Below are 11,571 nucleotides of genomic sequence, written 5' to 3' on the forward strand. Positions count from 1 at the left end.
CTATTAAGCTGTTGTTCATGTGGTAAAATTTTGCCCCTTGTTCAACATTTGCCACTCAATTACTTCTGAACTGCAAAAGTTATGTAGTTTCATTTAATTGTCAATTTTTTTTATGGCTGTTGCTTTTTGTACCATGATAATAAAGTGTAGACTTAAGAAAAAATGAACACATTAAAATTGGGACTGAAAATCCATTCTATTTATAGATTGATTTTAAGCAAATTATAAGAACTCAGCATATTCATTAGTCTATGTACTTTTTAATTTTTGGTAGTCTCTTTATATATACATTGGAATACTTATTATAATACAGTACTTTATGTATATTGTATTTTTAAAATCACCTTTCATTACTATCAAAGTAGATATGCATATTTTAGAAAATTATAAAGTACACAGAACAAACATAAGAATACAAAAACACAACTCACTACTCACAGGATACCTCTTTAACACTAATTTATACCTTGTGAGATCTTTTATAATTTTGCAGTAAAATGAGTTTATATTGAACATACTGCTTTGTAACTTTGTTGTTAATATTATTCATCTTTTCAATAATTTTTTTTTTGGTATATAAACTATTTATTAACAGACAAGGCCTACAGACTTATTTCTTCTTGGACACACCCACGGTGCGGCCACGGCGGCCAGTGGTCTCGGTGTGCTGGCCTCGGACACGAAGGTCCCAGAAGTGACGCAGCCCTCTATGGGCCCGAATCTTCTTCAGTCTCTCCAGGTCTTCACGGAGCTTGTTGTCCAGACCATTGGCCAGGACCTGGCTATATTTTCCATCTTTTACATCCTTCTGTCTGTTCAAGAACCAGTCTGGGATCTTGTACTTGCGTGGATTCTGCATGATGGTGATCACACGTTCCACCTCATCCTCAGTGAGTTCTCCCGCCCTCTTGGTGAGGTCAATGTCTGCTTTCCTCAACACCACATGACCATATCTTCAGCCCACACCCTTAATGGCAGTGATGGCAAAGGCTATTTTCTGCCGCCTATCAATGTTGGTGTTGAGTACTTGCAAAATACGCTGGAACTTTTCAGGGATCACTAGAAACATGGCGGCAGCACAAGCGGTGGCGTGTAGGCCTCCTGTGGAAGAATCTTTTCAATAATTTTTTAATCTCATCTAATGGTTAGGCAATATTCAAATTCTCCTAATTGTCCCCAGAAGTCTTTTTAGCTGTGTTTTGGGGTTGTTTTTTTTTTTTGCTCTCCCCCCACCCCATATTATATGCAACCCAGGACTACGCATTGTGTCTGCTTGTTGTATTCCTTACGTCTCTTTGAAATAGCACTAGTTAAGTTTAGGAGATCAGGCCGATGGTCCTCCAGAGTGTTCTTCCTTCTGTCATTTGTCACTTTCTCATTGTATCACTTAACTTGTTTCTATAGCTCATATATATCCAGTAAACTAGAGTTAGGTCTAAAGCTTGATGTATTCGAGTCAAACATCTTGACATATAATATGATAATTCACAGAAGTGATGTGGTTTTCATGTTTATTTACATCAGAAGACACATGTTTTCTGGTTGTCCCACCATTCGTCCCACCAACCACTGGACTTGGGGACTTGAGTAATGCAATGCAAGTGTGATCCACGTGTATATTTTCCCCCTTGTGACTGTGTTGTGTTGTACACTATCCAAAAATCCAGTTCCCCACCAATGATTATCTCAACACTGGTTCATAATTCTTTCTCAATCTAGAATTTCATTAGGCTTTACAGAAGTGTGTCCTTTAATGCTATCAGTCCTCCTACATTTAATAAGCACACATCCTTCTATAGAGTTTACAAACATTCATCAGGGTTATTCAGTTATCCTGACATAGATTTCTATTGTAAAGGCAAAATATATGCTTTGTTTTTCCCATTAGCAATCATCAAACCAGGGAGCTGGTGTGATACGAATTCATTTTATTTCAATTCACTACAACATTATTTTTTGATGTTATTTATTAATTAATACCTTTTGATTTATGTAGATAATGTACTAGGTGCTGGGAATACAGAGGACTCTATTTATGAAGAAGATATGCTTGAAAAGACTATTGTTAAACCCATTTGCTTGGAAGTCCAAGGTATGATTATAAACACTATTGTCAACATTAGTAGGTAGATTTGATGAGAACTTGTTCCTTCAGTCTCCGTGACATGAAAGCTTATGTTTGAAATTCTTAAAAGAGATACTTGCTTACAAAAATAAATAAAATATCACTTTGGGAGGCCAAGGCGGGCGGATCACTTTAGGTCAGGAGTTCAAGACCAGCTTGGCTAACATGGTGAAACCCTGTCTCTACTAAAAATACAAAAATTAGCCAGGCATGGTGGTGTGTGCTTGTAATCTTAGCTACTCTCAAGGCTGAGGCAGGAGAATCACTTGAACCCAGGAGGCAGAGGTTGCAATGAGCTGAGATTGTACCACTGCATTCCAGCCTGGGTGACAGAGCCAGACTCTATCTCAAAAAATAATAAATAAATACATACATAAATAAATAAAAATTGCTTTAATAAAATCACAGTCTGTGGGTGGAAAGTGAATAAATAAAATTACATTACAACATTACCTCTCCAGGAAAGAGCCTAAGGGATGATACGGAAGTCAGTGTATCTAACATCTAGCTGCAAAATTTATCAATACCTTACCAATGTTGTTTTATCTGTAGCCCTATTCAATTTTCCATAGCCCCTGCATAATTTGAAGACCTCAATCATTATTTTATATATTGATGTTTCAATACTTAGCTCTAAAAGATAATGACTTTTAAAAACATAATCATAATATCACTATCAAGCTAAAAATGCATAATAAATCCTTCATTTATCAAATACCTTGTAGTGTTCCTATCTCTTCAGTTGTCTTATATAAATTGTTAAAGTTAAATTCACTGGAGTCTCAGTCCAAATAAGATTAAAACATTCCATTTGGTTGATATGTGTTCCTAAGTTCAACAATTCTTTCTCTAAATCTTTCTTTCTTTTTGAAAACTTTTATTGAAAGCACAATGTTATTTGTCCCATAAAATTTCCCCTGGTCTGGATTTGATGATCTCATCTACATTGAATTTCCCATCATGTCACTTAACACAAGCCTTGTATTTTTCTGAAAATGAGAAGTTAGATCCAAAGGGATGAATCTAACCTGAATCCAAATATACATATTTTATATATATATAATATATATATACACATACATATACACACATATATATATACACACACACATATATATATATATGGTTAGCAAGAACACTTCATAAGTAATGTCATTTACTTCCATCAGGAGACACGTAAAATCTGGTTTTCTCTCTTTTAACAAAAATATGAGCCTTGATGATCATCATTTAGATCCATTAATTCATGAGTGGTTACAAACCAGTGATACTTGAATTGTATCATTCCTTCTTCATCCATTAGCTGGAATATTTCTTAAAAGATCAGTGTTTCCTCATCATTTACTTAATTACCCAGTGCTACAAATCATATAGAAAAGGCAAGAAAAATCCTGGATTGTTTTCTTTTGCTTGAAAATGTTCAAAATAATTGGGTATATTCATAGAATATCCACAAGGTGACCAATTTCTTCAGTATCATTATGAGCTCAACAGTTTAAATATATTTGACATGCTTCAAATCCATTAATGTTATGTTTTTTTTGATGAACAAATTGTCCCATCTCTGTCCAGAGGGAGCCTCTTCAAGTTGGTTCCTGAATCCTTTTGACATGATGTTCAACTGAGGGCAAATCTACCTCCAAAGTCCGAGGAAGCTGAAAGGCTGAAGAAAGAGACTGACAAATTCAGTTTCTCAGAAAGAACAGTTAATAGGGGCTTAATGAACAGGAGCCATGTCTTTGTCTTGGGCTGCAGCAAGACAAGATGGTGGATCCCTTCACACCATCAGTCTCCAGAACCAGGGCTTATATACCATAGGAAATGGGTGATTCAGAAGGGATGTGTGGGACTGCTGAAGTATGATAACATCAAGGTAGTTTGACCTAAGGGCAGGATTTGCAATAAATACAGCGGTCACCCAAGGAACACTAGATAAACTGAAAATCTTAGAGAGTTTCCTGGAGCTGGGGTAAATCAGAAGCCAATATAGCAGATTCACATCCAAGATGGAGTTGCTTTAGCCTCCACACATGACTGCAATTAACCTTTGTTAGTTGTCTTACTTTCTGCATTTACAAGATCCAACCTTGTACATTTCCTTCCTTAGACCTGGAATCAACCATTTTTCCAAGGCGCCCTGGTTCTTTCTAGTGAAAAATGTTATTTAGAAATTGTAATGTGGGCTTTATGGGCTCATGGGCTATTGAATTTTTAACTAAGTTTCTGATGTTTCGGATGGAAACTGATGTACATTTACTTTAAAAGCAGCTGTCCCAAATAACTATTTCTTTCATCAGATTCTCTTGAAATATTGAAGTAGATAACATAGTCTACACATTAAAGTTAGCTTAGCTTTCTCTCTTAAAATATTTGTTCCACTTTTTTATTTTTTATATTTTAGTATTTTGAAATGAGCTCTCAGAACAATATAAACAGCAGTAGTGATAGCTGTTATTCTACTCTTCTTTCTAGTATTAGTGGAAATATATTAGCTAGCTATATATTACCATTAAGGATGATATTTGCATTATTTTAAAATGAGTATCTTTTATATTATAGTTAATTTACCAAGGCTTTTAAAAAATAAATAATTTAAAAAATAAAGTTGGATACTTAATTGTACCAAAGCCATGCTTTTAAATTATTTATAAATTTTATTTTATATTTGAAAACATAGAGATAGATATTGAGGAAGGAACGATCATTCTTACAATTTTTCACCTTAATTATATCAATGCATCTTGTTAGAAAAAAGTGTTCTGTTACTTCATAATTTGATCTTCTTTTGTGTGTGTGCATGTAAATCACTGCTCATAAATACTACTGATTGAGCAAAACCTAATCTCTGCATGTAAAATAATATTATAATTCTTCTTGAAGTAACTTATTTGACTTTTTACTTAAAATTTTAAAAATAATTTCAACTTTTCTTTTAGATTCAGGGGGTACATGTGCAGGTTTGTTATATAGGTACATTGTGGGATGCTGAGGTTTGGGGTACGACTGATCTTGTCACTCGGATAGTGAACATAGTACCTAATAGTTTTTCAACTCTTCCTTCCCTCCCTCCCTTCCCTCTAGAGTAGTCCTCAGTGTCTGTTGTTGCCATCTTTATGTCCATGAGTATCCAATGTTTTGCTCCTACTAATCTCAGAACTTGGAGGATTTGGTTTTCTGTTCCTGTGCTAATTCGCTTAGGATAATGAAAAGCCATTTTTAACACTTAAGATTTTAAGTGTTTCTCCTTTGACCTAATGACACCATGAGAAATATAAATGGATTTTTTAATATTGATCCATGATAGCACACCTGTGGTGAATTTACTTGGCCATAATGTATCATAATTGTATCATTATTCTTTTAATAGAGTACTAGTTCTTATTTGCTCATATTTTATTCATAACTTTCCAGTAATATGCATATTCATATAGTAATATGCATATTCATATAGAGTCTATTATTTTTCTCCTGTTAGTATGTCCTTTGTCCATCTATTCCCATGAGCCAGGGCAGTTTAAATGGTATGGGAATCCTCTCTTTTTTTTTTTTTTCACTTTGGAGGCTAATAATACTCTCCCAAAAAAAAAAACATCTGGGCCTGATGCTTTTTTAGTTGCTGATTATCTGCAAGATTTGCTAAATTCTTTCACTACTAGTGGTGGACTCCAGTTTTCAATATCTTTTAGTTAATTTCTGTTATTTATATATTTCTGACATATTCTTTTTTTTTTTTTTTTTTTTTTAAGACGGAGTTTCGCTCTTGTTTCCCAGGCTGGAGCGCAGTGGTGTAATCTCAGCTCACTGCAACCTCTGCCTCCCAGGTTTAAGCAATTCTCCTGCCTCAACCTCCCTAGTAGCTGGGATTACAGGCCTGTGCCACTACACACAGCTAATTTTGTATTTTTAGTAGAGATGAGGATTTCACCATATTGGCCAGGCTGGTCTCGAACTCCTGACCTCAGGTGATGCACCCACCTCGGCCTCCCAAAGTGTTGGGATTACAGGCATGAGCCACTGTGCCTGGCCCAGATATATTCTTTCTGCTGCTTGACAGTATGCTGTATTCATAGATTTTTGCTTGTTAATTTTTATGTTTTAGAATTTTTTTGAGATTTTCTCTGTAATGTAATATATTAATTATTTTCATGAGTGGTGAATTGGGGGAAAGAATTGCATCCTCTTGAGCATAAAATCTGTTATAGAAACATTACTGGTAAAATCACTTTGTTAACATATTACTCAAATTATGTATATTATTACATATTTTTAGCTTAATGATCTAGTCTAATGGTTTAGTGTAATAACATAGCTGTTTTGTCAGTATATCTTGGTATACCTAATAATCATTTTTATTTATATATATTTCAGTTCTGGGTCACTTAACCTATATAGGCTCATAACTATGATACCTTTATTGTGGATTATTCATTTCTTCCTGATTTTTAAACTCAACTTTGCCATAAATTTTGTTATTTTTGATGTTAGTTATTCAGTCAACTCAGTTTTCTCTTCTATTTTTTCTCCTTCTTTCTTCCTCCCTCTTTTCCATACTCTCTTTTTCTTCCTTTCTTCCTCTTCTTCCCTCTCTGTCTTATAAAGTTTACATATGCAATCATTCTCATTTACTCTTCTTCTAATTTTCTGTTTTTAACTCTATAATTTTGAAAGTAAGATTTGCTGAATTTTTTTCATCTCATATAAAAATCTTTTATTTCAATATGAGTGTTTAAGTCATTGTTATGTAGTGCTATAAATGCCGTAATTTTCTTGTTATTTTATTTTGTGCTTTCAGTTTTTTATGTTTCTCTTTCTATGTTACTTCTTTCCTATGTACTTTTTTTCCTAGTGTAATTGTTTTTCAAAGAAAAATTTTGCAAATTAATTATTTGAAGAGATGTTAACGGACGCTCTAGGGAAAAAAATCACAACACTTTCTATGACTACACAGGACAGGGAAATATTTGGGCATTGTTTTGGGGATCCACAATGATTATTAAAATGGTTGTGTTTCTAAGAGTATCAGCAACTTAGGCAATCTCTTTGACTATGTTTAATCAGAGTTCACAATCTTATTTGAACACAGAACACATTTTTCATTATACCTCCAGCAATATTCTACGAAATCGTAGTTGTGGGATACTGGTTTGGGAAATGCTTTTCTAGTGATTAGGAATTCATAGAACCTATTTTATTGTATAATTGTTCACCTTGAACTGTTCTAATAATACTCATTGAACCTATTTTTCCAATCCCACTTTTGAGCTGATCTCCTGTTTTTTGTGTCCCTTCAACTAAACTCTTCAACTAGTAACTAGGATTTACTGATGCTCATGACCTGGTATCATGGTGTAATTCTATTACCGTCATAGTTTTTGCCAGCTGAGACATTTTATTAGCAAATGATTAAACTGAGCTATTGGAAGAGAAATTTATAGTGACAACTGTAGCTTGGCCTCAGGTAGATACTCAAATTGCTATGAGTAGGAAAGGAACATCTAATGGATGGTAAAAGAGAAACAGATGATCTCAAGTCCCCATGAAGATGGGCTGGAGATTATCACCCAAGACAGGAGATTGGCTTTAAAAGGAGCAGTATCATCACATTAAACTAGCATTCTTCCAAGGCATTCAAAGAACTTCAAAAGCTCCATGACCAAATTATTTTATGAGAACCCCAAGTGAACACATTTGGCTTTGAAACAACCATCAGTGATTTGATGATTTACTAATTTTCAAAGAAATACAATACAGTACAATACAATACAATTTGCAGGATAGTCTGTGAGATGAAACTGGTTAAGGATTAAGGAGAAGAATGTTCTAGTGACCACTCTTTGGATAAGCCATTTTGTTTCTCTCAACTTCAGTCACTGCAGCTGCAGAATGAAAGCAGAGAAGTAACTGAAGTAATTCAATGATTCTTACGTCCTACAACCTCAGAAAGTCTACAAATCAGTGAATATAAGTTTTGGAGTGTTACTATTACCAACAATGTCGTAATAAACACCCTTGAACATGTCTCCATGTGTGTTTTAGTGTTTCTCTTGGAAAGTGTTGATTGCGCCTCTTTAGAAAATTGTGAAATAAATGTAGTCACCACCAACAAATTTTAAGAAAGATGATTGAGCAATACAAAAAATACTACTGTATTACATAGAGTTAAAGATAATGAATGTTTCATGAAATTCAGTTTTGTTTTATTTATAAGTGCATATGTACATATATATGTACTGAGTTGTTTTTTTAAGAGGTATTTTCTACTGTGAGTTATTTAAAGACAGTTTGAAATACACTCTACTGACAGTAATTATCTAAGATTAACTTGATGAGTCATATGCTTTCTTCATATTTAACTTCATTAGGTATGGCAAAATTTCTTCCATAGTTGGTAGTATCAACTTACACTCTCATCATCTGAATTTGAGAGCCTGGATCTTCTCTAAAATTCGGATGGATCATCTTTTTCCATGCTAAATGGCGTAAAACACTACACCATTTCCATTTTCATTTTCCTGATTTCTGGTGAAGGTGAGTAACTTCTCACCACTCTATTGGTCATTGAATCTCCTATTCATTAATTTGTTTATAGTTTTTGCCAACTTTTGCAATTTTTTGTTCTTTTCTGATTGACTTATAGGAGTTTAAAAATATATTCCAGATACTCCATGAGTTATATCCACTGCTAATCTTTTTCAAGTCTGTTGCATTAAGATATACAAAGTTTTATGGTGGCTTGCAGTTCAGAAACTTTAAGATTTAATGTGAACAAATTTGTCAATCTTTTCTTTATAAGCACAACTTATAAGTTGTGCTTTTTGAGTCATGTTTAAGAAATTCTTCCCCATTCCAAGTTCATAAAAACATACTTCTATACATTATTCTGAAAGTTTTAAAGTTTTGCTTTTCAGATTTATCTTTATTCCACCTGGAGAGGATGTTTTGTGTGTTGTGTGAGGCAGGGATATGCTTTTTTCAAAATGAATAACCAATTTTCTCAGTGCCATTTACTGAATAATTTATTATTTACGCAATTATAGAGTGACTTTTCTCATACACCATGTTCCCAGGTAAAGGTAGCTCTGTCATACAAAGCCTGGTGCCTTACATATTTGACCATATTTATTGTTAGACTTTTTCTAACTCCTTGAAATAGTTTAAAGAAAATAATTTTGCAGAGAACTGTGGCCTTGTACTAATATTTGAGGGTTTAAATTAGCAAGAAACAGGAAATGTAGGTTACATGTATTAAATAAACAGTAAAAGATAATAGTGCCTTTTATACAGAGGATATTTTGTTGTGAATTAGTAATAAAGATGTAAATATGATGGTTAACTTTGAAGAATAAGAAAGATCTTCAAGTAAACGATGGTCTGGTATAGTATTTCTCAACCTTATCAGACCTAACACCTTTTTGATAACTTTTTGTAATCACCCCTATAACGATCCTGAATTTTATTTTATTTACAAGCTAATGTAACCCACCTGCTCATGTACCATAAAATCAATAAAACTTTTTGTAACATAAATGAAAAAAAGATACATAAGTAAACAATCTGTATTTCAATATGTATTTCATAACTTTACTAAAATAGTCAAATACTTATCCTATATGTAGAATCACCTCAAATGTGAGCTACTGTTGTAGGCTCATCTTATTTTGTTTTATTTTTCCTTAACCCAGTCACCACAGGAAGTATTGCTGCTGAAATTGTGAATAATTAACTATGTTTTAAACAAAACAAAGCTCAATTTCCTCTTGATTTATATAGTGGTTGCATTCCTAGAAAATTCAATATATGTAAATGTGTTTAAAAAGTACTTAATGTACAATGTGAAGTTAGAGTCTAGGCTCAGAAGAGTATCAGTTGGGTTTTTAAATGGATAAATATCCAGCTGAGCATTCCAAGCCAAACGAGATGAGGAGCTAGTCTTTTTTGTCGGCCTGTCCCTTGCATTGCAGTATGTCCACCCTCCCTGGTTCTCACCCACTATATGCCAGCAGCACCTTTGAATCACTACAACCACCAAAAAATGCCTCCTCTCCACAAGCAATTCCTGAAATGGCACCTCAGAAGATGGGACTATCCCTGTTGAATGACACTGGTCTAGAAGTGGGAGATTCTAAATCTAATCAGGTAAGGGCAAACAAACATCCAAAGTGCTGAATGAATGCATACACAGGGTGCATGGGGTACAAGAGAGAAGTGACTGGCACCCCCAGGATGGGGTGAGGTGTGGCTGGCAATGGTAGTGCTGACAGATGACAGGAATTAAGACAGGAATGATAAATAGATGTTACTCAACTGGCTGAGTCTAAAGAGTGGGGTGAAACGCATTTCTCAAAGAAAGCCTCTCCTTCTTTGGTGTTGGAAAGTGACTGTGATGCAAGTCACAAACAATGAAGAAAATTATATACACAGAAATGTCATCAAAACCAGACTCAACACATCCCTTTCCCTTCTAGAATTCAGAAAATCTTTGTCTTAAGTAGGTTACAGATGCAGACAGAAAAGATTCACAACTTCTTTAAGCTTGAGGAAACAATCTTTTTTTCTTCTGTGAAACTCATACATCAAGATACTCCTAAATTTCCTTCATCTGAGGCACTTGCCTAGCTCCATTACCTTCAAAACTAACTAGTAGCTTTACCTCAACTATCTTTTAGGAATCTGCTTTGGAAACACATCTGTCCTTTGAAATGATATCTATAAAAGGAAAGAGAAATGATACCTACAAAAGGAAAGAGAAATGATACCTACAAAAGGAAAGAGAAAAAGTACATTTAAATTTTTGAAGGAGTCTACTCCCTATATGACTCTTTAAAGATCATTTTTCCCCAATAGATTTATTGTAGCATCAATAGGCAAGTGATGGAAGATAAACATATGGAATACTAGCTGAATTATCATGTAGAATATTCTCTGTATAGATTTATTAGTATAACTAGGAATTTCACAGCTGGAATAAAGTGTAGCAAGTAATACATTTCTTCTCCCCTAGAGAGATAACAGTAAACTAAAATGATCCCAGATGAAATATGTTTTACTTGGAAAAATTTTATCACTAAACAAGGCAATTCTTGCCAGTATCTAACTGCTCAAACATAACGTCTCTGATTATAACTCCATTTACAATTTTTTCTGCCATTGCTTCATATCAATTCTGAATTCCATTCAACTCGGGGCCATGAATAAGAACAGCATGTCCTCAAGGCTGGCCCTGTGCCTAGTATAAGGAATTTTTGCTGAAGTATAGGATGAATGAATAAACGATTGACTCCACCAAATGGCAAGGATGTGTACATTCTGTTAGTTTATTGTGCTGTTGTTATTTCAGCACACCATTTTGTCCAGACTCCAACCTTCACCATCTAAATCCACAAGGAAGACCCATTGAGACCTTAAAGCAAGAAGCTCTCAAGCTAAGAAGAACTTGGAAGTGAGCC

The 11,571-nt window shown here is 34.2% G+C and overlaps 1 pseudogene; it reads right to left on the reverse strand.

Annotated features, from left to right (window-relative positions):
* Window positions 1-561: 561 nt before the first annotated feature.
* Window positions 562-1,069, reverse strand: LOC129017381 (small ribosomal subunit protein uS13-like; annotated as a pseudogene).
* Between the last annotated feature and the right edge of the window lie 10,502 nt (window positions 1,070-11,571).

The sequence above is a fragment of the Pongo pygmaeus genome, chromosome 19 (genome assembly GCF_028885625.2).
Source record: "Pongo pygmaeus isolate AG05252 chromosome 19, NHGRI_mPonPyg2-v2.0_pri, whole genome shotgun sequence".
Lineage (NCBI taxonomy): Eukaryota > Metazoa > Chordata > Mammalia > Primates > Hominidae > Pongo > Pongo pygmaeus.